The 23,852-nt window shown below is 39.9% G+C and overlaps 1 protein-coding gene across 5 annotated transcripts in view; it reads right to left on the reverse strand.

Annotated features, from left to right (window-relative positions):
* The window catches only part of zbtb20 (zinc finger and BTB domain containing 20), a 247,642-nt gene that overhangs the window by 138,431 nt on the left and 85,359 nt on the right, over positions 1–23,852 (reverse strand). For 4 of the 5 annotated variants that reach the window (XM_033033147.1, XM_033033151.1, XM_033033148.1 and 1 more), the window contains exon 2: positions 15,203–15,282. The exons of the other annotated variant lie outside the window; for it this stretch is intronic. The gene's annotated coding sequence lies outside the window, so the exon portion shown is untranslated. The remainder of the gene's footprint in view (positions 1–15,202; positions 15,283–23,852) is intronic. 5 annotated transcript variants of the gene reach the window in all.

The following is a 23,852-nucleotide window of genomic DNA, read 5'->3' on the forward strand; positions in this document are numbered from 1 at the left end:
TCTTTATTATTTTCAATAGATCTTTCATTATTAATATGAATGCTATCGAGTGCAAAATATTAACAGGGAGCAGGCAAATTGTTCTGTAAATTTATTGTTAAAATTGCTTTGGAAGACGTTTTATTCAAACACTTTTTACAATCATGACATGTTTTTACAATGAAATGTATCTTAGAATGATAGTATACCTATCCTTAACATGAATGTTATCATTAAATGAAAAATAGTAACAGAACCCACACCACCCCGGCCACGCTCTCATTTCATTCCTAACACCGGGAAGGTGGTATCGGAGTCTGAAAACACTGACTTCCAGGTTCAGGAACACCTTCTTCCCAACATTCCTCAGGCACTACAGAACACTAACTAAACTATCTGCTATCTTGTTGCACTACCGGATTTGGGCTTTATGTTTAGTTTAGAGATACAGCATGGAAACAAGCCCTTCGGTCCACGTCGACCAGCGATCCCCGTACAATAACACTATCCTACACACATTAGAGACAATTTTTACATTTAGACCAAGCCAATTAACCTATGTCTTTGGATTGTGGAAGAAAACTGTAAGTTTCAGAGATATCCAATGCAGGTCACGGGGAGAACATAAAAACTCCTTACAGACAGCACCCATAGTCGGGATCAAATCCGGGTCTCTGTTGCTATAAGGCAACAACTCTACCACTGTGTCACCAATTTTTATGTTTATCAACTTATCTATGAGTACTGTGTTTACAGATCTTATGCTGCTGCAAGCAAGAATTTCATTGTTCCGTTTTTTGTACATAAGACAATTAAACACTCTTGACTAAGTTATATAACACAGACATACATGATATATAACCAATCACATGTCCTGCTTAATTTACTTTTCTGATTTGAGAATATTCCAACTTCTCTTAGTTCCACCTAAAGTAGACTCAGCAGACTCAATTTTAACCGTGAAAATTATTTTTACTAAAGAGGATAAGAAAATGAATACTGTGATTTACAAATGCTCCTGCTTTGGCAACGCTAAGATATCTAATTTTCAAGATAAGAATATAAATAGGGCACAGGAGATCCCAAACTATCTGTGTATGATAATGAAGCATTGGTTTAGCTTTTGAATTTAAAATTAACATACCAGAAATCATTTGTTTTGGTTCTCACTCAACCTTTACCTCAATTTTGCAGATTGCACACCCTGCCCTTGTAAATATATACACAAAATAGAGGCTTGAGGCATGATCAATAAAATTATTCTTAAGCACTGATGACAGTTACAGTTATTTGCAATTCAAAACAGACGAGATAAATTATGGTGCACAACCTCGAATATGTTCACATATTAAGAAAGGCCTCAAGAGAGTCGATAGCGTTATTAATCTTTCCAGACAGTAATATTTTGCTTTGACGGAAGGTGCAGAATTATATGGTGAACAAAGATTAAAAAATGAGCCACTGAATTGATTTTTTTTAACACCAGTTGGAACATAGCAATGTGCCACCTGCTTTTCTATTCAAATTAAAAACAAATGGATTGCTGGTCATGCATCCAATGTAGTTTGTGCATATATCCTTAAATTTATTTTCTGGCAATTGTAGGGATTTAAATTTATGTAACAAGTTTGTGATTGGAACGGGAATTAAGCAACAGCACAAAAACTGAGAAGATCATGGACAAACAAGTCTGATCTCAACGGGGATATCTGCTGCCACTCCATATTTCTGTTTTCAAAATGTAAAAGCTGGAGCAATATGTATTTGCACATACAACTTGATCAAGACTATTCAAGAGTAAATGTAATTTGGAGGAATGAAAAACACTTCACAAGAGTAAGATATTCAGGTCAGCGCAAAGGCTTCGTCCAGCTTCAATCAGGTCATGTGATTTTCTGCTGCTTTATCATTCGAAAGGAGGGAGCGTCAAATATCCCTTGCAACAAAGCAATATCCAAAATACAAAGGAGAGCTGCAGAAGCGGTCTGTCATTGATGGTGCTGCTGACATCTTCTGTAGATGAGGCCATGGAAATCAGCTAAAATATTGTACGTTGGAAAAGTAGGGTTCCGATGTTACTGCCCCGTGTTGAGATCACAAATTAATTTTAATTCACACCTCAACAAACTCAATGTTCAGTTAACTCAAGCGGTGTGGAGAAATGCAATCAGTTTCATCAATTTCCATGTCCCACTTGTTTTGGCCACTACAAATAACACCACTGCATGGCACAACGCCCCCACAATCTGGAAGTTGTTGCCTCACACCAGCCAACTCATTGAGAGGGTTGCCAAACACCAAGTGCAGAACAGAACACAGAGTCCTGGCGGAAACATCCATCACAATCCGATACACAAGTAACAAGAGTAACAGTTGTGAAGAGTTGTTAAGGGTTTATAATCAGGGGTTGCAAAGCCCTCCAAGCTCCCATCGATAAAAATGTTTGATGAGGTGGGTTGGGGGGAGGGTAGGCAATGGTCACTGTGGTGCTGATTAATTGAACCTATGACCTACTCCATTGAATGATACAGCAGAGAAGATAACCATTCAGGCCAATGTACTGGTGAAGTTTCCATTCCTGCCCTTGCATTATAGTCCTGCTTTTCTCTCTGCCTCGCTTATCTTATTTCCTTTTCACTTCTTCAACAATCCTTTCAGCCAAAGCAATCCACTTAACTTAATTGGTACAGTGGTACAGTGGTGCAGTGGTCATGTTGCCGGACCAGTAATCCAAAGGAATTCAGAAAATTCGAATTCAAATCCTGACTGAAAATCTGCAATATCAATCCTGTATTCATCAAAGTCTCATGCCAGCAAATCAAAGAAAGAAATTTCCTACTGGCCTTCCTCAGTTGATGACTGAATATTCTCTATTGGTGATGCTGAACACCACATGGAAATACCACCATGGTTAGTAATGGCACATCCAGTTGTGATGGACTAATAAACAGCTAATCTAAAAAGGATCATCCATGAACATTGTTATCTTCAACTATGGTGACAAGCAAGTTAAAGCATTTGCAATGATCTTCAGCCCAAGGAACAAGTTGATAATCCACCTTAACTTACTACAAAAAGGATGTAGCTGAATCGAAAATTATAACAGGCCCTACAAGTACCATCTTAACTTGGGGAACATATCATTGTTCCTTCAATGGTTCTGGTACTCCCGACCAATGGTACAGTGGGAACATCTTCCATACATGGCCTTCAGCAGTTCATGGTGACACACCAGGGGCTTTTCAAGGGCTATGAGGAATGAGCAATGAATGCTGACCTTACTATAAATGTACATAACTCATGAACATTTTTTTTTAAATTTGCTAACATCCTTTGGTTTTAAAACCCAATATCATATCTTTACATCCCCTGCTCCAAGAATCCTACCATTCCGCAGAACAGAGCATCTACATTTCTTGACACATATAATCCATCTCCTTCTCCAGGATATCGTCCCGAACGTGCACAGCCATAGAGTCATGCTGTACGGAAATCAGACTTTCAGCCTATCAATGTCCATGCCAACCACCAAGCACCATCTACACCAAAGGTAGACAAAAATGCTGGAGAAACTCAGCGGGTGAGGCAGCATCTATGGAGTGAAGGAAATAGGCAACGTTTCGGGCCGAAACCCTTCTTCAGACCTTCATCTACACCAATTTAATTTACCTGGACTTGTCTTGCAGCATCCATTGTTCCGGTGATTCAAGTGCTCCTTCGAGATACTATTTAAATGTTTTTAAATTTAGTTTTGCATTTAGAGGTACAGCGTGGAAACAGGATCATTGGCCCACGCGACCACGTAACAGAACCTGTTCACACCAGTTCTGTTACCCACTTCTGCATCCACTCCCTATATACTTAGAAACATTTACAAAAAAGACCAATTAACCTACAAACCCACACATCTTCGGGATGCGGGAAGAAACCAGAGCACTGGAGGGAACCCCATGTGGGTCACAGGGAGAATATGCAAACTCCACACAGCTAATATCCAATGTCAGGATAGAACATGGGTCTCTGGCACTGTGAGACAGCAGCTCTGCCAGCTGCACTAGTGTGGCACCCTCAGTTCAATTATTTTTCTTATTTTCAGCAGCTAAAACTAATTCTTGCTATGTCCCCATCAATTCTCCTTTAATTTTTTAACCACCTATATGCAACATGGGATAATTTACAGTTACCAATTAACCTACCAGCAAAACCTTGCGGTGCATAAGGAAACTGCGGCAATCAGGGAAAACCTTGAGGAAGAAATAATAAACTCCACAGGAGTTGCACCCGAGATCAGGTTTGAAGCCGGGTGGCTGGAGCTGAAGCGCTATCTCACTGCAACATCCATCACAGCCGACAGCTCACCTCAGCTGACTGTGCTTGCTGCTCTATTCATGATCTCTTTCATCTTGATCCTCTAGAGTCTAAGCCAGCTCCCAATTGGCAAAATTCAGTGGCGTACAGATTCTTCCTGTTGTACATTGATAATCCTGCTGTCCAAGACACTGTTCAACTTGTGAAGCTGCATCTTCAGGCTTACCTGTGTCAAAACACCTGGAAGATGTAGGTCTCTGATATTAATCAAACTTAATCATGTTAAAACAAAATTTAAAATTGTGTAGAATCAACAAATTGCGGTGCATTAGAAAACAAAAACAATTAATTAAAAATTAAACTCATTCAAATTGACCATTACTAAATCTATAAATTACATCTCCTCTCACAGAATAGAGAGTCAACTACCAGCATAGCTATTATGTGTAATAAGAAGTCTGACTGGATGCATAATGATACAAGGACCTCAAATGAGATGCACAACTACAACAACGCTAAATATCCCATTAACATTTCAGATGCCAGGAAAGCAGAGTATCCAGGCATTTGAAACTTCAATGAATCTTAATTTTCAGCAAAGAAGGATTTAAAGACGCTGACAAAAAATGGCTTGTCTCTACCACAGAAGGAAAACTCAACATGTGCACCTATACACTCACGCAATGTGAAACAGGATTTTTTTTCCCTCAAATAAAAGCTGCTGTCATTTTTGTATTTCTGTTAGTGTTCAAGATAGTCCCAAACTGCCACACGGGGCATGATTTGAAAATTGTCAAGTGCAAAATGCATAACATAAAGAAATCAGTGAAATAATGAATAAGGTGAAACGTTCAATTAATATTGCTGCAGCTTTGGAAGCATTGAAGAAGGAGAAGGAGAATTAATGGATAAAGGGTCAAGAGCATAAGGCATCAGCTGCAGCAATAGGGGAAAAAATCTATAATTCTATTAAGCCATGAATACAAGCAAAATGGAAATATAGAACACAAGTTCCAACAAGGCAAATCATTAACATGCCAACTGCTGTACAGTTCAAGTTTAAAGATCCATGACAATAACAAACCTAAACTTAAAAGGACAGTTGCAACTCTCATAAAAGTGATGGGCAGAATTTAGTTGAATTCATACTATTTCCTACTCAAGGAAAGATAGGAGCTCAATTCAATCCTGCACATTATCATTTCTATTTTAATGTAATTTGAGTTAATTCGAATATTTAGTATTAATTTAAATGTATATACAATTAATTTTTGTTCTGGTATTTTGAATTGCTCAAGCACAATTTTCTCAAATTAAACTTGGAAACAGCCAGATTGACATCACAGAATTCACTAGATGTTCACAATTATTTTCTCCAAAATATACTCAATCTTTCCACAGAAAATAGGCTCATAATAATACCAGCAGCAATGGACAAGGCCAAGAAGTTTAGCTGCGATGGATAATTGATTTAGAAAAACCTTCACATTTTTAAAGGGCCACATACAATTCATAAGAGTGAAATCTCATTTCAAGAGAATAAGAAATATCCTAAGAACCAGGGCGACACGGTGGCGCAGTGGTAGAGCTGCTGCCTTACAGCAACAGAGACCCAGGTTTCATCCTGACTACGGGTATTATCTGTATGGTGTTTGTACGTTCTCCCAGTGACCTGCGTGGGTTTTCTCCTGGATGTCCGATTTCCTCCCACACTCCAAAGGTTTGTAGGTTCATTGGCATGGTATAATTTAAATTGTCCCAGGTGTGTGTAGCATAGTGTTAGTATGCAGGGATCGCTGGTCGCAGCGGACTCGCTGGGCCGCAGGGCTTGTTGCTGTATCTCTAAACTAAACTAAATGGCCAACATTTAATAGTCAAATAATCACACAAATAGAACAATTGTACTTCAAAGATTAGGACAGTTGCAAATCGATAATTTTAAATGTAAACCAACTGAACTAAACTTAAAGACTCTATCCCCTACTCCCACTTCCTCCGTCTATGTTGCGTCTGCGTCCAAGATAAGGTGTTCCATACTAGAACATCCGAGATATCCTCATTCTTTAGGATACGGTGGTTCCCCTCTCCCATAATAGATGAGGCCCTCACTCGTGTCTCCTCGGTACCTCGCAGCTCCGCCCTTGCTCTCCCTAATCACAACAGAGACAGTTTCCCTAGTCCTTACCTTCAACCCCATCAGCCGTCGCAAACAACACATAATCTTCCGAAATTTCCAGCACCTCCAACGGGATCCCACCACTAGCCAAATTTTCCCATCTCCACCCTTCTGCCGTTCCCTCAGCAACCACCCGGTTAACTCATCCCTTCCCACCCAAATCATCCCTTCCCAGGTACCTTCCCCAACAACCGCAGAAGATGCAACACCTGTCGCTATACCTCCTCCCTCGACTTTGTCCAGGGACTCTGACAGCCCTTTCAGGTTACGCACCTCCTCCAACCTCATCTACTGTATCCGTTGTTCAAGATGCGGACTCTTATACATAGGCGAGACCAAACGCAGACTGGGCGATCGTTTCGCAGAACTCCTTCACTCAGCCTGCGTGAACAAACCTGATCTCCCGTTTCCTGGACACTTTAATTGTCCTTCCCATTCCTACACAGACCTTTCTGCACTATCTCCGTCATTGTCAGAGTGAGGCTAAAAGCAAATTGGAAGAACAGCATCTCATATTTCACTTGGGTAGTTTACAGCCCTGTGATATGAATATTGATTTTTCTCACTTCAGGTAGCCCCGACATTCCCTCTCTCTTTCTCTATACCTCCCCCACCCAAGTCGCACTAGCTTTTTGTTTTCACCCTACAAACTGTTTCCTTTATCATAGTTACTTTTTTGCATATCTTTCATTCATTGTTCTTTATATAATAATAATAATAATAATAATAATAATAATAATAATAATAATAATAATAATAATAATAATAATGACAAACTTTATTTCGGACTCAAGGTCCAGACAAGGGGCAACATTACATAAAAATGCATTGCATATTAAAAAATATCATAAAGTACATATAAAATCTTAGTATATCACTTATAAAAGCATCATAAATTATATATTAAAAAAAACACACAATACATGAATCCAGAATAAAAGAATGATGAATGTCCTACAACGAGACAACGATACCAGTGTCTCCACAACTGGGATTCGTAGCATGTAGTGCTGAACCTTCTGTTTGACAAGACCACAATAATTACATTTTTAGAGTCATTTATCCTGCAAATGAATTTATACATATGATTTCTTAGGATAGCTTCTAAAGTACTGACTCCTGCCGCCACAATCATGTTACTAGCACTACACCATCTAGCTTTCCTTAGCAGTGTTCTCATGGCATTATTATATGACACCTTTAGTCTCTGCAAACTCGTCTTTCCATAGTTCGACCACAGGTGCGCAGTATAGAGTGGTGTGCAATATGCTCTAAATAGAGACATCTTCACCACATCTGCACACGCACCAAACTTGCACAAGAGAATATTTGCCTGTACATACAGTATGCGTCGTTGCCTATAAATATCCTAATCATCTGTCATTTGTTCTGTAATAAAATGCCCTAGATATTTTACCTTATTACAGACACTAAGATTATTGTCAGACAATTTAAAATCAGGACATTTTAAACATTTATCCTCTTTGGTTCTGCAGATCATAACAGCACTCTTACATGCATTATGTTTAATATCATGTTGCACACCATACACAGAACATATAGTAAGGAGCTGCTGGAGACCAACGCTAGATGGACTAAAGACCACAAGATCATCTGCATACATAATATGGTTCACTAAAATATTACCAATCATGCACCCAGAATTACATACTTTCAATTGTTTGGACAGTTGATCAATATAAAGATTAAAAAGGACTGGGGACAAAATTCCCCCTTGTCTAACACCATTGCTAACCCCAAATGGGTTATATATCCACATCACCGTCTATATCTCTCGTTTCCCTTATCCTTAACCAGTCTGAAGGGTCTCGACCCAAATGTCACATTTTCTCCAGAGATGCTGCCAGCCCCGCTGAGTTACTATAGCTTTTAGTGTCTATCTTGAACTAAACTTAATCCTGACTATTGTAAAATATCCTCGTCAGGACAGACTGATCTTCATTAAGTTTTCCTTTTCTTACTATTCCTTCAATCTCCTTGATTACATATTTCTTAGATTCTATCCTATGATCTATTGGGGTCAATACAAACCTAAGTATAGGGATCCTATGTTATAGATGTTCTCATAACAACTCTTGTTGCCACAATCAACATTGCTGCATTGTTTATGTAAATTTCAATGTTTATACTGTAAATGTTTTCTTAATATATTGAAGAAAGAATGATCAAAACTGTATTGAGCATTCTCTGCCACGGTTCTCTCTATCCTTTCACTAGAAAGTATTTGAAATTATTCGACAAAGATGGAAATTCTTTCTACTGCAGCAATCTGTCACTTTCTAGTCAAAGACAAAAGAAGATATAACAATTACAATGGAGGATAGACACAAAAAGCTGGAGTAACTCAGCGGGCCAGGCAGCATCACTGGAGAGAAGGAATGGGTGGCGTTGCGGGTCGAGACCCTTCTTCAGACTGGTTAGGGATAAGGGAAACAAGAGATATAGGCGATGATGTATCGAGATAAAGAACAATGAATGAAAGATATGTAAAAAAGTAACAATGATATAGGCCGTTGTTAGCTGTTAAGTGAAATCGAGAATCTAGTGCGACTTGGGTGGGGGAGGGATAGAGAGAGAGAGGGGGAATGCTGGGGCTACCTGAAGTTAGATAAATCAAAGTTCATACCACTGGGCTGTAAGGAGGTCTCCTTTAGCTACACGGAATTATACACAGTAGCCTGCCGACACTAGCTCAACTTTTATTTGGATAAACCAGAATAGTCCGAAGAGTCCTATCACAAAATGCCACCTGCCCATTTCATTCCACTAAAGCTTCCTGACCCTCAGAGTTCTTCTAATAGTTTTTTTAGATGTAGAACAGTATAATCTTGGCTTAATACCCGACATTCAAAGCTTTACCTGCCGGAGAGATTTGTGCAATCTTGGCCAGTTGGTTGTTGTGCAATCCTTTCTGACCGAAAATTATGCTGTGATCGAATGCAATCTGAAGGTTACTACAGACAAGTTACACTTCTTCCTGCAACCACAGCAGCTGATTAAGCTTTCTAATTTGTTTTGTCAGTTGTCATGTTCTGACACTAGTACTTACAAATTTCTGTGCCTCCTAATAAAATTAATTTGCCGAAAGCTCCCACAGGCAAATTACATAAACTTATTAGGTATCAAGCAAAGATCTTGAAACTTTAATGGTACACAGGGAAGAATAGCCCAGAAGAAGTCACGTCATACTAAAATAGACAGAGAGATGGAAAAATGGCTATTCAGTGCAATATTGCGTCATTTAATTAAATGACATTTTGAGTTGCTATTGTAAATTCACAAAATATACTTCCAGAGCACAATATTATTTCAATCTTCACTACAAATGCAATGAAAGACTTCAAAATTTAAATTTAATATCAACATAACTTAACAAATGCAAAGTATATTCTTTCTATGTATCGATTTAACCTCAGGCCACCAAAATTGCCTTCATTTTTCTTTTAGATTCTACGCATATTTTGAGATACTGTGCAAATAGTAACGTTCCAGTGAACCAACAAAGAACATTTCAAACTATTAATATAAAACCGTATTAACCAGCATTTTTGTATACCATTGAAGTATGTGTACAAAGGCATTTAATCTATAAGAGAATGCATTCAAGTAGTACAGTACATGCGAGTTAATAGAAACCCAGTTAATGAGAACATTTAGTTAAAATGAATATTTGCACTGCCAGTATTTAACTCCTGACCTGCTGTGGATGTGTTGGAATGCAATGTGTTACTAATAATTGAGACTAGAGGGTTTATCCTGTGGAAAACTTCCAGTAAATATAAATGTTGTTCCAATGCCCGATATAATCACATCTTGCAATGCTAAATATAAGGTTCAACCAACAAAATATGCAGGGAATGAAAGCTGATTTTAATCAATCTAGAAGTTTTTGTTTTAAAAACTCCAACTTCCAAAATGGTTGCTGAAAAACACCAACATCTCCAGGTCAAGTATAGTATTTACATTAAAAAAAAGAGATTTGGCCATAGGAGCCTCAAAGTGCAGTACAAAATGGAGATGATGAAAGACAGAATAAGCCAAACCATTATTTTATTTTATTTGTTCCATGAACAAACTGCATTTAAATTAATTCTTCGACATTACAAGGAGAAACAAGTAATATTATTCCTCATCTGACTATTATAATCCTATCTTTGACATTTCTGCTGTTTAATGAACTTTGTACACTTCATTATCAGATTAGCACACAGAACTAAACTAAACAAAAACAAAAGCCAAACTTTGAATTACATGTAGATAATCAAGCACAGTTGCCCTTTGTCATAAAAACAGGTAGGGTTTTTAAATAAAGACAATTGTAACTAATGGAAAATATTTCCATCGCTTCTTATCAATGTGTAATGGACTCCAATAGGTAGGCCTATTTAACCTTAATAAAGAAAATAATTACAATTAAGTTAGGTTTACTAAAGTTTAATAAAGAAAATTATTTACCAAGACGATTTGTACACACAAACTTTAACCTGATCCACAAATTACGAAACAGAGCCACTTTGCCGAATTTAAAACTGCTACAATGGCTTAAGTGTGAACAAGCACAAACACTAACTTTTAGAATTTGTGAATGGCCATACTGGAACACACAGTACCTATGAAAAATGTATTACGAGCAGGGAAAATAAATAAGCGCTACTAATTGGAAGGAAGGTAATATTTCAGGGCATTTGCCGGGATAATACAATATAATGCTGAACACGTTTCCATAGCCTAGTTCACACAACTAACGCAAAACAAATTTCAAGCATAGGTGGAGTTTTTTTTGTGCTGGTACGATCAGATTGGAAGCCAGCTTCAACCACAAAGTTATTCATTTAACCAGACCCAATATCTCAGCAGTTTGCCAAAGGTGCCCATTTGTAGATCTGGAGAAAGTTCAACATTATTTTTGTCACAAGGTAACTTTTTTGAAAATTACTAAAAATCTCAGTTGCAACATGCTAATGAAACTAGTAAATGCTCAGTATTTTATTTTCATCAATATTCAGTAATTTTAAATCATTTTATTCACAGTGTGATGGGCTTTGCAACAATGATAAATCCGTTTTTGGCTGCAATAATAAACCTACCCCAGGGGAAGGGAGGTGAAACCGAGAGGAAAGACTGAAGTGGAGAGGTGGAAGTAGGGAGAGTATAGAATAAAAGGGAAAAGAGTGCAAGAAGGAACTGCAGATGCTGGTTTACTCTGAAGATAGACACAAATCGCTGGAGTAACTCAACGGGACAGGTAGCATCTCTGGAGAGAAGGAATATGTGTTATGCGGCACCACCGTGTTCTTAACTGAGATGGATGCAGAATGACAGCGCTACAGACTATCAGTAGCAACTGAAATCTATTCTACTACAGTTTGTGTGCACATGGTTGGCATGCCCTTTATCTTCCATTGCCATGAAGCTAGGATATCTGCTTTAAGGAGGGCAGAAGAGCACATGTATGTTTATGTATATATGTAGCTACAACAATGCTCAAAACAAAAGTAAAGTACAAAGTGAAGTGATCCTACACAGATCAAAGCTCTGCAATCCTACCACGCTGTACATAAATGGTGTACAAGTTGTGCAAGAAGGAACTGCAGATGCTGGTTTACATCGAAGATAGACAAAATGCTGAAGTAACTCAGTGGGTCAGGCAACATTTTTGGAGAAAGGGAATAGGTGACATTTCGGGTCGTGACCCTACATCAGACTAAGACGTCCAATAGCAGAAGCGTCCACGTCGCGGGGCTGGAAACTGGAAATATCCTGAGCTAATTCTGCTACCACCATCATCTACTGCAACAAGTGATGGCTTCCACTGTTTGTCGCCGGAAGCTTGTGTCCTTTTCAGGACGGACGATGACAGCGAGGCCAACATTTGTAACAAGATGGACACGAAAAGAAGAAGATCAGTCTAAGAGTCACGGAGGGGGACACTGGAGGTATGAAAGTATGGAGGTGTATAAGTTGACAGGAAAAAAAAAAGGTGGCTCCAAGAACTTCCTATTAGTCAACAAAGGCAAGACCAAACATGAATGATCCTGAAAGAAGATAAACTATCTGCATCCAAATTAATTAACTGCATCTGACATTAGGAAATGGCTGACAATACTGTAAAAGTCATGGGACCAAATGACATCCTGGCTCTGGTTCTGAGCGTTTGCACTTCCGGACAAATAACCATCAACCTAAGATTTTCTAGTAAATTACCACACTGGCATCTAGTTGACAATATGGAAAGATGGCCCAGTGTTTTTTCATTAACACACATTTATCTCTCAATCACCAGCAGGGTGAGAGAGGATATTGTTGACAGCACCAGCAAAATGGCACTTATTAGGTAATCAGCTTATTTTGGATTCTGCCAACACCAGAGTCTTGAGATCATCATTATCTTGGTCCAAACATGAAATCAACAGTGAAATGGCACTCCCCCATATGGAGTTATAACTACACAAGGCAAGATGGTTATGATTGTGGGAGGACACCGATCTCAGCCCCAGGAAAACACTGCAGGAGATTTTTTGTGACAGTGTTTAAGGATCAACTATCTTTAGCTCTTTCCATCATGACACCCATAATAGACATCTGCAGATAATTTCAACATTTGTTGTGGAGTTGTAATTGGAATTGTAACTCCTCAATAAATGAAACAGTCAATGCCTGCATGCCACAAAACCTAGATAATATTTATCCACGAGCCAATAAATGGCAATTGATGTTCATGCTATAGAAGTGCCAGACACTGATCATCTCCAACAAGACAGGTGACTAACCTTCAACATTCAATGGAATTATCATCTCATCAATAAAACCCTGGGTGTCACTGTAAACAACAATTTTAACTGAACCAGTCATACAGGAGCAAGATCACAATAGAGACACATTATTCTGCAGTGAATGACTCACTCCTGAAATTCCAATGCCTTCCCATATAGACAAGGCACAAGCCAGAAGCATGATGAAACATTCTTTGCTGGAGCAACTCAGTGAGACAGGCAGCTCTCTGGAGAGAAGGAATGGATAAGGTTTCAGGTTGAGACCCTTCTTCAGACTCAACCCGAAACGTCACCCATTCCTTCTCCCCAGAGATGCTGCCTGTCCCGCTGAGTTACTCCAGCATTTTGTGTCCACCTTTAATTTAAACCAGCATCTGCAGTTCTTTCCTACACATGAAACATTCTTTATTTGCCCCCGTCGCTCTTAAGAAATCCTGCAATTTCCTGCACTACAGTATTTTAGGAGTGCCTCATAATGGCTACAATGTTTCACGAATATGACAAACCACAGTTAATCCCTTGGGCAATAAGCCATGTGATTAATTGCTGGTCTTGACAGTGATGCCTACATCCCAAAAAAGAAATAAAAAGTACAATGCCAAAGACAACCGAATAGTTTAATAATATATTACTGTATTTAATTTACCTTGAATATTGTCAGCTGGATTTGAGTGCTGAAATTCTTTTTTTTTTAAATTCTAAATTGTTCGCGACAAGCTGAATGGCATTTATTTTACATCTTTCAAGGCCCCTTCAAAGTACCCATTATACTTTACAGCCAAAATATTATGGAAATGCTATCACAGTTCTAATGTACAAAACTATCCTTGATGCAACTACAAACATACATATTAACAAATGTGGATCCCAAATGGCACTACACATGGGAAATCAAAAGGTGTCATTTTATGCAATGAATATTTTAAAAGGACCACTGATTTATGATGATCAAATAAGTCAAATTGCATTTTCATTACATACAATTCTCGAAGTACTGGTGATATTTTCAGCTTCAAAATATATTATCTGCATATTTTTCTGAATTCCATAGATTACATGGTGGATTTTATCTTTAGAAAAGTGGTCAGAAAGGGTGAGAGTTCATTTAGGAAGAAAGTGGTACATTTTTGTGGAAATTATTTTGATGATGAGAGGACACATTTATGGTCGAGTGTCACTCGAACGGTATGTGAAACCAGTGGGTATGGAGGGATACTGGCAGAGAAGTCAGAAATACACTAGTCCAAGTGGGGCCCGTTGGGTTCCTGTTACACGGGAGGCCTTGTCCCCCAACGCAACCTGTTCCTCCAACGCAATATTCCACCACTCACCCAAAGCCCCCACGGGAGGCCTATTCCACCACTCACCCATTCCCCCAACGCAACCCAATGCAATATTCCACCATAGGCCCCAACTGTGCAAGGGGGGCTCGTTTCCCCTTATTCACCCTCCCTCATTTTAAACTTTTTTTAAAAATGCTGCCTGGAAAAAAAATTTGGATTTCACTTGCTGCCAGGACCGTGACCCGTGATTGCAACATTGCTGCGGGCAGGGCCAGCAAGGATTTGGGTTTTTGACACTGAAGTTAGGTGAAACGTAAAATTTTTAAAGTTTTAAATGTGAATAACTTGTAAAATTTACCATCAATCTGAATGAAACTTGATATACCACAGGACAATGGTGAGTAAGGTGGCCCAAAAATCGTAGCACTATCGTGTACAGTTTTGGCGTAATTCGCACGCACACGCAGACAAGATGAGAGTTTTAGTAATATATAAATAGATAATTAAGATTTAAATGCTGGGAATAGAGCCTTGCTAGACAAATATATATATATATATATATATATATATATATATAAAGAAAAACAGTTGATCGTTATATATATACACACACAACCAATACAATACTGAAATCTTTAACTGAAATATAAAATTGTACTTACTGTACCAAGTGTATCTTCCAGCAATGTTATATTCTCTTTAATGCTATTCCAAATTACATTCAACTTTGTCATCACATAATCTGCAAAATAATTGTGAATTCTATATTATTTCAAAACTCATTTAAACTTATATTGTGTTTACATTTCAGTTTTACTTTCCATTCCATATATATACAAATGGATTATTTGGTAACGTGATTATGTAAATAAAAATCAAAACAAAATACTGTAACCCGCAACTTCACAGCAAAATGCAACCATCTTTGCAATACCAACTGCAATGATTTTAAAAAATCCATCACAACCTTATCAAAGACAATCAGAGATATGCAATACATTGCCAGTGTTCCTGGCAACGCCCACATTCTGAAAATAAAGAAAAACAGTTGATCGTTATCTTGATGCTGTCTAGGTAACTCTGCAATTGAATCGATCAGGGTTGTCATTGACTACCATGTATTTTCTAATTAATCTAAACCCTCAGGCCAAGAGACATGCAGCTACAAAGAGAGAATTAACACTCTTAATCTTCAAGCTGACCTGAATCTAATTATTAATCCTTTTTATTGCAGCTCTTTATTGATTTATTGGATAATGATGGGTGGACATAATATTACTAATGTCGAATGAAGATGCAAAATATTCCACTTCTCAAGAAGAAAGTAATCAAAATATGCAGCATAATTGTTTGATTATATATAGGTCTTCCAACTTTAATGTATGTAGTACACATACCGAGTCTTTCACATCCAATGAAGACCCTAACTGGACCAAAGCATTTCTCAATTACATACTCATTGTTCTGGAAACAGTACAGAAATAAGGAAGAGCGTTAAAAACAGGTTTCAGGCAGATTTCGTAAAAATGTATAGATAGTTAGGAATTAATATTAAAGGAGACATATACCCGAGGTAATAATTGCACTATTACAGCTTAGATAATAAAATAACAAATTACTCAACTACCTTACTTTGTAACGATAATTAAGTAGCTCAATGTAAACATAACGTAAAAATTACCCAAAATGCATCCACCTTCATTCATATTTCCAAATAGTCAACATTATTATATCAGAATGTTCTGAAGTAAAACTACAAGACAGACATTTATGGCTTCCTGACCAAAGTTACATCATTTTTAAAAATTTGGTTACTGCTGTAGCAATTCAAGTGCTATTACTCATTTGTCAATTCGAAACTGGACACATTTATTTTACAATATGATAGGATAAACTGCATGTTTACTTTAAACATTTTTTTTTTTCAAAGTGGTTCAACACATTAGTGCTCAGTTAAACTCAATTAAGCATTGGTAACCTGCATGAGATAACCCATCATCCAGAAATCACAGCACTTAAATGAGCCACTTTGGTTCAACTTAATGTAATAAAAAAACGTGCTCAAATCTCACAGATGTGATTTCAGCAACACAACTTTTGGTGCATGCATTAATTTTCGTAGAACAAACCAGCCCAGCATGCCTTTTTTTCACACACAAAAAAAAAATCTATCATCGTTCACATCGAAACCGAGGAACTTTTATCCAGGGGACACAATTTTTTAGACATTAAAGTGATTCCTGAGGTCATAGCCTTCTTTGTATGCAGCAGCACAGTTCGTAGTTGTCACACCACCTGTGACCCATGTTAAATCCCAGCCTTCAGTTCTGTCTTTCTGCAGCTTGCATATTCACTGCAATTTCACACATTTTGGTTGGGCTGAGGGTCAACTTTTTCATACACATTTGGTTGGGTATTCAACTTTCCTCCCACGTCCCGAAAATGTACAGGCTGGTAGATTAATTTGCTATTGTACATTGTCCATAGTGTGGAGGGGACAATTAGAATCTAGGGAGAGTGGTGGGGGGAGTGGGGAGGGGAAGATAAGAGATAGTTTACTTTAGAGACAGTGTGAAAACAGGCCCTTCAGCCCACCAAATCCACCCCAACCATCAATCACCCATACACTGGTTTTATGTCCTATGTACTAGGGGTAATTTGCAGAAGTCAATTAACCTCTTTGAACCCATAGAACCAATGTACACACGTACAATCAATGATCACCATGAACTCGGTGGGCCGACGGGCCCGTTTCCACGCTGTATCTTTAAACTAAACCCCTTTTTCACCCCCTACAACTCTCCCTAAATTCTACCAGTCTTTGGGATGCATGATGAAACCGGAGCACCCATTGAAACCCCACGCGGTCAGAGGGAGAACATACGAACTCCACATGTATAGGAAAGAAATGCAGATGCTAGTTTAAATCAAAGATAGACACAAAAAGCTGAAGTAACTCAGCGGGTCAGGCAGCATCTCTGGAGAGAAGGAATGGGTGACGTTTCGGGTCGAGACCCTTCTTCAGACTGATGCCAGGGGAGTGGGCGGTACAGAGATAAAATGTAGTCGGAGACAGTAAGACTGTTCGGAGAATTGGGAAGGGGGAGTGGATGGAGCGAGAGGGAAAGCAAGGGCTATTTGAAGTTAGAGAAGTCAATATTCATACCGCTGGGGTGTAAGCCACCCAAGCGAAATATGAGGTGCTGTTCCTCCAATTTGTGCTGGGCTTCACTCTGACAATGGAAGGGGCCCTGGACAGAAAGGTCAGTGTGGGAATAGGATGGGGAGTTAAAATGATGAGCAACCGGGAGAACAGGTAGGTTTGGGTGGACTAAGCAGAGGTGTTCAACGAAACGATTGCCGAGCCTACTCTTGGTCTCGCCAATATACAAGAGTACACATCTGGAATTGCCAGTACAGTAGATGAGATCGGAGAAGGTGCAAGTGAACCTCTGCCTCACCCGAAAAGACCGTCGGGGTCCTTGGACAGAGTCGAGGGGGAATGTATAAGGACAGGTGTTGCATCTCCTGCAGCTGCAGGGGAAAATACCTGGGGAGGGGATGGTATGGGTAGGAAGGGACGAGTTAACCAGGGAGTTGCGGAGAGAACGATCTCTGACAACTCCACAGATAGCACCCGTAATCTGGATCAAACCCAGGTCCGTCACTGCGAGATAGCAGCACTATTAGAACTTCAAACAACACTCCAACTTTGAACTGGAGTATTGTGTACAGTTTTGGTCTCCAAATCTGAGGAAAGACATTCTTGCCATAGAGGGAGTACAGAGAAGGTTCACCAGACTGATTCCTGGGATGTCAGGACTTTCATATGAAGAAAGACTGGATAGACTCGGCTTGCACTCGCTAGAATTTAGAAGATTGAGAGGGGATCTTATAGAAACGTACAAAATTCTTAAGGGGTTGGAGAGGCTAGATGCAGGAAGATTGTTCCTGATGTTGGGGAAGTCCAGGACAAGGGGTCACAGTTTAAGGATAAAGGGGAAATCCTTTAGGACCGAGATGAGAAAACCATTTTTCACACAGAGAGTGGTGAATCTCTGGAACTCTCTGCCACAGAAGGTAGTTGAGGCCAGTTCATTGGCTATATTTAAGAAGGAGTTAGATGTGGCCCTTGTGGCTAAAGGGATCAGGGGGTATGGAGAGAAGGCAGGTACAGGATACTGAGTTGGATGATCAGCCATGATCATATTGAATGGCGGTGTAGACTCGAAGGGCCGAATGGCCTACTCCTGCACCTGTTTTCTACGTTTCTATGTACTGTCTTATTCTTAATGTCGCAGCTGATGAAGGCAAGCATGCCATATGCCTTCTTTACCATCCAGTCTACCTGTGTTGCTATAAATGTATGAACAATATACTTGCACCCATAAATCTCTGTCTAATAACTCTCTCCAGGGCCCTGCCATTCACTGTGTATGTTGTGCACTGGATTAACTTCCCAAAATACATCACTTCATGTTTGTCAGAGTTAAAATGTTATTTGCCAATTCTCTGCCCACTTTCCCAATTAATTAATATCTGGTTGTAATGATCTTCACTGTCCATAATACCAACAATATTGATTTAATTATCATCACCTGTTTATAGTGGAATTCTTTTTGCATGTAATAAAGACAAATTATACCATGTCAGGTATATCAGATTGTGCAAAAGAGAAAAAACCCGAGTACAAATAATAGTGCTATAAAGCAGCCAACATACTCAAGGACCAATTACACCCCAGTCTCACATCGGCCACAAGATACAGAAGCTTGAATGCACAGCACCAGATTCAGCAATATCTTCTTCCTCACTGTTTTCAGATCGCTGAATGGTCCACTCAATTCACTTCATCACAACGGATGCAGGCGTCACCTTGTTTTTCTTGCTCACTACTTGTCCTTTTAAAGCAGGTGCAGACCTCAGACTGCGAGAGGTTGAAGATCTCAGTGAAAACTCCAGCCATTCGGTCTGCACAGGAACACATTCCTCCACACAATTCCTTATGAATTCAATAAGCACCGTGGCATATTCATTCGGGTCCGTTGCAGTGAACTTGAACATTGCTCAGTTTACTGATACCAAGCAGATGCAAAGTCGCTTCTCTGCCTCCTCTGATCAGCTCTGTACAATCCTCACCAATGGAGCAGCACTTTCCAGTCGCTGCCGACACGGAGGGAAAAGGGGCACAGCCAGGTGCCCCAATTTTGCAAAGTGTCATCGAGGAATGGACAGATAGGCATCTCTGATGATGGAATAGCAATAGCATTGGACCTCTGGTGCCTTCTTCAAACTAGTGTTGTTAAAGTACACAGCTACGATGAAGGTGGCATGAGGGTACGCCCTTTGGTGTTTACTGACCGGGGGAGATCGAGCTCCTCCATTGCTATAAGAGCATCTGCCTGGGACGGGATGTGGACTGATGGCGGCGATAAATTCCTTAGAGGTAAAAGAGTTGGCACTTTGCTGCTTGAAGTTCCAGGTACAAAGAACAGGAATTGCAGAAGATGGTGCACCACGTGTTTGCCTCAATGCAGATGACACTACCTCTCCCTTTTCCCCAATGACACCATCCAGTATGGAATGGATCAATAACATTTGTGCTGGCGTGCTGGCTCTGGAGAGATCGGAGTATGCCATGTCTCTGTGAAACTGAGTACACAGCATTCCCTCGCACCCCTTTGGTAAAGTCAAACCATGGTTCCGGATTTGCTATATCACAATTTCATATGCCAATCCATGCTCTAAGTTCGTCCTAGACTACAAGATTATTGCATTAAAGTAAATGCAATTTAACCTATCAGCCTTCCCTCTACTGCTGCTACCACCAGGCCTTCCTGTTGGACTTGCTTGCTTTACCATTCACATTTGCTTCGTCGTTCACAAACATTAGAATAAATAATCAAGAACAAATAGACAAGTTCATCATGGCTGCGGCTTCTATTTTCAATCAAAGTCACAGGTACTTCTTCAGAATTAAATTGTGGAATTTTTCCCCATATTCCACATGTTGACCATGATGCCAAATTGAACTTATAGTATCACCTCTGCCTGCACATGATCCACATCTCTCCATTCCAGTAAAGAGGGAAAATTGTACAGTCGAAGGTGACATTGCCTGGTGAAGGTAACAAACAAATCCACCTTTCCTTATTGCGGTAATTGAGCCATGGCCTCTCTCCTCTTCACCCCCATCTAATCACTTACTCAATTATTTTCTTTACCGTGGAAATGTATCTATAGGATCTTTGAACTCTTAGTCGAGACCCTTCTTCAGACTGAAGAAGGGTCTCGACCCGAAACGCCTGTCTACAGTCTATAACGTGGTACAATCACCAAGTAGTGCACCTTAGATAGTTCAGTTAAGTTATGTGCTATAATCTGTTGCCAATGATCTTGCATTCTATAACCTTTAGTTAATGACCCACTTACCAGAGGGAAATGACCTATTTTCTGTCCACATCATCAAACATTGTTTTTTTTCCTCTTTTTTCCCCTCTATTTTGACGTCACCCATTCCTTCTCTCCAGAGATGCTGCCTGAATCGCCGAGTTACTCCAGTATTTGTGTCTACCTTCGATTTAAACCAGCATCTGCAGTTCTCTCCTACACATACTATAGACTGTTTGGTAATGAACTCACAACTGAAAGGTTCAGCTGAATGTTGCTGGTGTCAGATTTTATACGTTCAATGTTGCTCCATCAGGTGAAGGAAAGACCGATTTTTTGAATGGGTCATTGCAAAGTTGGGAGGCAAGCCAATGGGTAGACACACAACCCAGAGGCAATTTTTAACAATTGGCAAATCAATACATGTTGATGGAAGCAGGTGTGAAACTTGGTGAATTGCCCACTTCTGTTTGAGAGTCAAGATTGTTTATTGCCATATACATTGAGAACGTAAAAATGAAATTCTTACTTGCTACTGCATTACATGCAGATTAACGCAATGGTTCAATAAATAAACATGCACTGATTAAAAACATAATAATAAATAATCAGTAATAATAGGTAACCAGACTATAACAGTACAAGCCAAAGTAGGGACTGCAACCTATACAAAGTTCATAGAGCATCGGTGCCAAAATAGGATTGTGTTTAGGATTGTAGTGTGGTTCTGGAGGTTAATGGGAAGAAAGCATTCTTCAACCTGGGGGTAACAGTTCTCAGGCTCCTGTATCTTCTTCCTGACAGTAGCAGCAAGATGTGAGCTTAGTCAGGCTGGTGTGAACTGTTGATGGTATTAGCTGCCATTTTGAGGCAGCACTTGGTGTGGATTGCTTTGATGGTTTGGCGATCGATACCCGTGATGGACCAGGCAGTGCCCACCTTTTTCTGCAGATTCTTTCATTCTTGAGCATTCAAGTTATTGAACCAGGCCATGTGCAGTCAGTGAGTATGCTCTCTCGAGTAGATCTTTCAAAGTTGGTGACATGCCAAATTTCCTCAAACGTCCGAGGAAGTAATGATGTTGACGAGCTTAATTTGTGATTGCATCGGTGTACTGGGCCCAGGATTTTCTCCACCAACATCCTAGTAATGAAGACGGGTTCATGATCCTCAGCTTTCACTTCCTGAAGTCAACAATCAGCTGCTGGTCTTGCGAATATTGAGACCAAGATTGTTGTTCTAGCACCATTTGATCAGATTATCAATATCCCTCGTGGACCCCGACTCTTCTTCACCAGTATTCATCCATTTATTGCTGGCGAATTTAAAGATGGCATTGGAGCTGTGTCTGGCTACATTGTCATGGGTGTAGAGAAAGTAGAACAGGGGACTAAACCCACAATCTTGAAGTGTCCCTGTGTTGATGGTCAGCAAGAACGACATGTAGTTGCCAATTTGTACCGATTTAGGTCCGCCAATCTGCCAGTGAAGGATCCAACTTCATAAGGATACGCAGAGATAACAATAAGCTTAGAGGAGATGATAGTGTTGAACGCTGAGCTGTACCCCTGCCGTACATGCTCTTGTTGTCCAAGTAGTCCAGGGCAGAGTGAGGAGCTAGCAAGATAGTCACCACAGATCAACAGGTGATGCAAAGTGAATTGTACTGGACTGAGATCTGACCAAGGAGGGAATTGATACACGTCAGATCCAAGTTCTCCAAGCACCTCACCTCAACAGACACAAGTGCGGCTGTTGGTAGTCAATGAGGCATGTCACCTTGCTCCTCGAGGGCACGGGTATTATTGATGTAATTTTAAAGCAGGTGGGGACAGAACTAAGAGGTTGAAGATATCCGTTAAAACTCCAGCCAGTCGATCCACGCCCATTTTAAGACCGCGGCCTGTTACACCATCAAGGCACCGTCCTGCACAAGAGTTGGAAGCCAAATCCAGCGTGATGGAAATCACGTAATAGTCCTTAGAGACCTAGTTTTATCCAGCCATTACTGAAAATTAAATTTATAAAGATTTCAAAAATTTGAAAAAGTAAAATTAAGATAAAACAGTTATTTCTCAGATATTACTCAGATTAAACAAGCATATCTGTAATCCTAAATGATTGATGTGTGGAATAATTCTACAGAAACAAATATGCCTATAGTTTAATCAATATTAATAACTAATGTAATAATTTAACATTCAGAAACATTTAATATATATACAACTTCTATTTACAAATATGCCTAGATGTCATTAATCTTTCAATCAACTGTTATTGCAACACAACAAAATATCTATCTATCTATACATAAGTAAAGCTCTGATCTTGTTATCTTCCGGTTGTGCGGTCATTCTATTTTTGCAAAAACGGTACGCGATAGTGCGACGATTTTTCACCAGCTTACTCACCGTTCTCCTGCGCTGCGATTGCACCAAGATTTGGTTCGATCGGTGGTCTTATGTAAAAGTTAGCGAGATTTAAAAATCTTAAAAATCGCACTGCGCAGATCGATCTTAGCTCCTGCCGTTCAGCGCCGTGTGGATTAGACTTTTCTCCTGTCACTCCGCGGGACGGGAGCGCCATCACGTTTTTACTGGAGCTGACGATGGCCAGCGGAGGTTTCCAACCGGATACAATTTTCGAACTGGAAAAGGCCCAGCCCGGCGCGGGAAATGCCGCCAAACGGAAAGCGGAGAATCTGATCCCTAAGGAAAGCGGAGGAGAACGACCAACTACCGCTGCGAGTCCGCTCCAGCCCCTTCCCCGTTGGCTCCTGCCCCCTTCCCCGTGATACCCCCCACAACCCCTGTCTTTTCTCCGAGCTCTCACCCCCACCACCCCCGCCCACACACACCATTCCCCCCTCGCCGGAGAAGAGCTCCGACCGCCGGCCTATAACATCGTGAGGCTCGGGTCTGC

The sequence above is a fragment of the Amblyraja radiata genome, chromosome 14, assembly GCF_010909765.2.
Source record: "Amblyraja radiata isolate CabotCenter1 chromosome 14, sAmbRad1.1.pri, whole genome shotgun sequence".
NCBI classification, from domain to species: Eukaryota; Metazoa; Chordata; class Chondrichthyes; order Rajiformes; family Rajidae; genus Amblyraja; species Amblyraja radiata.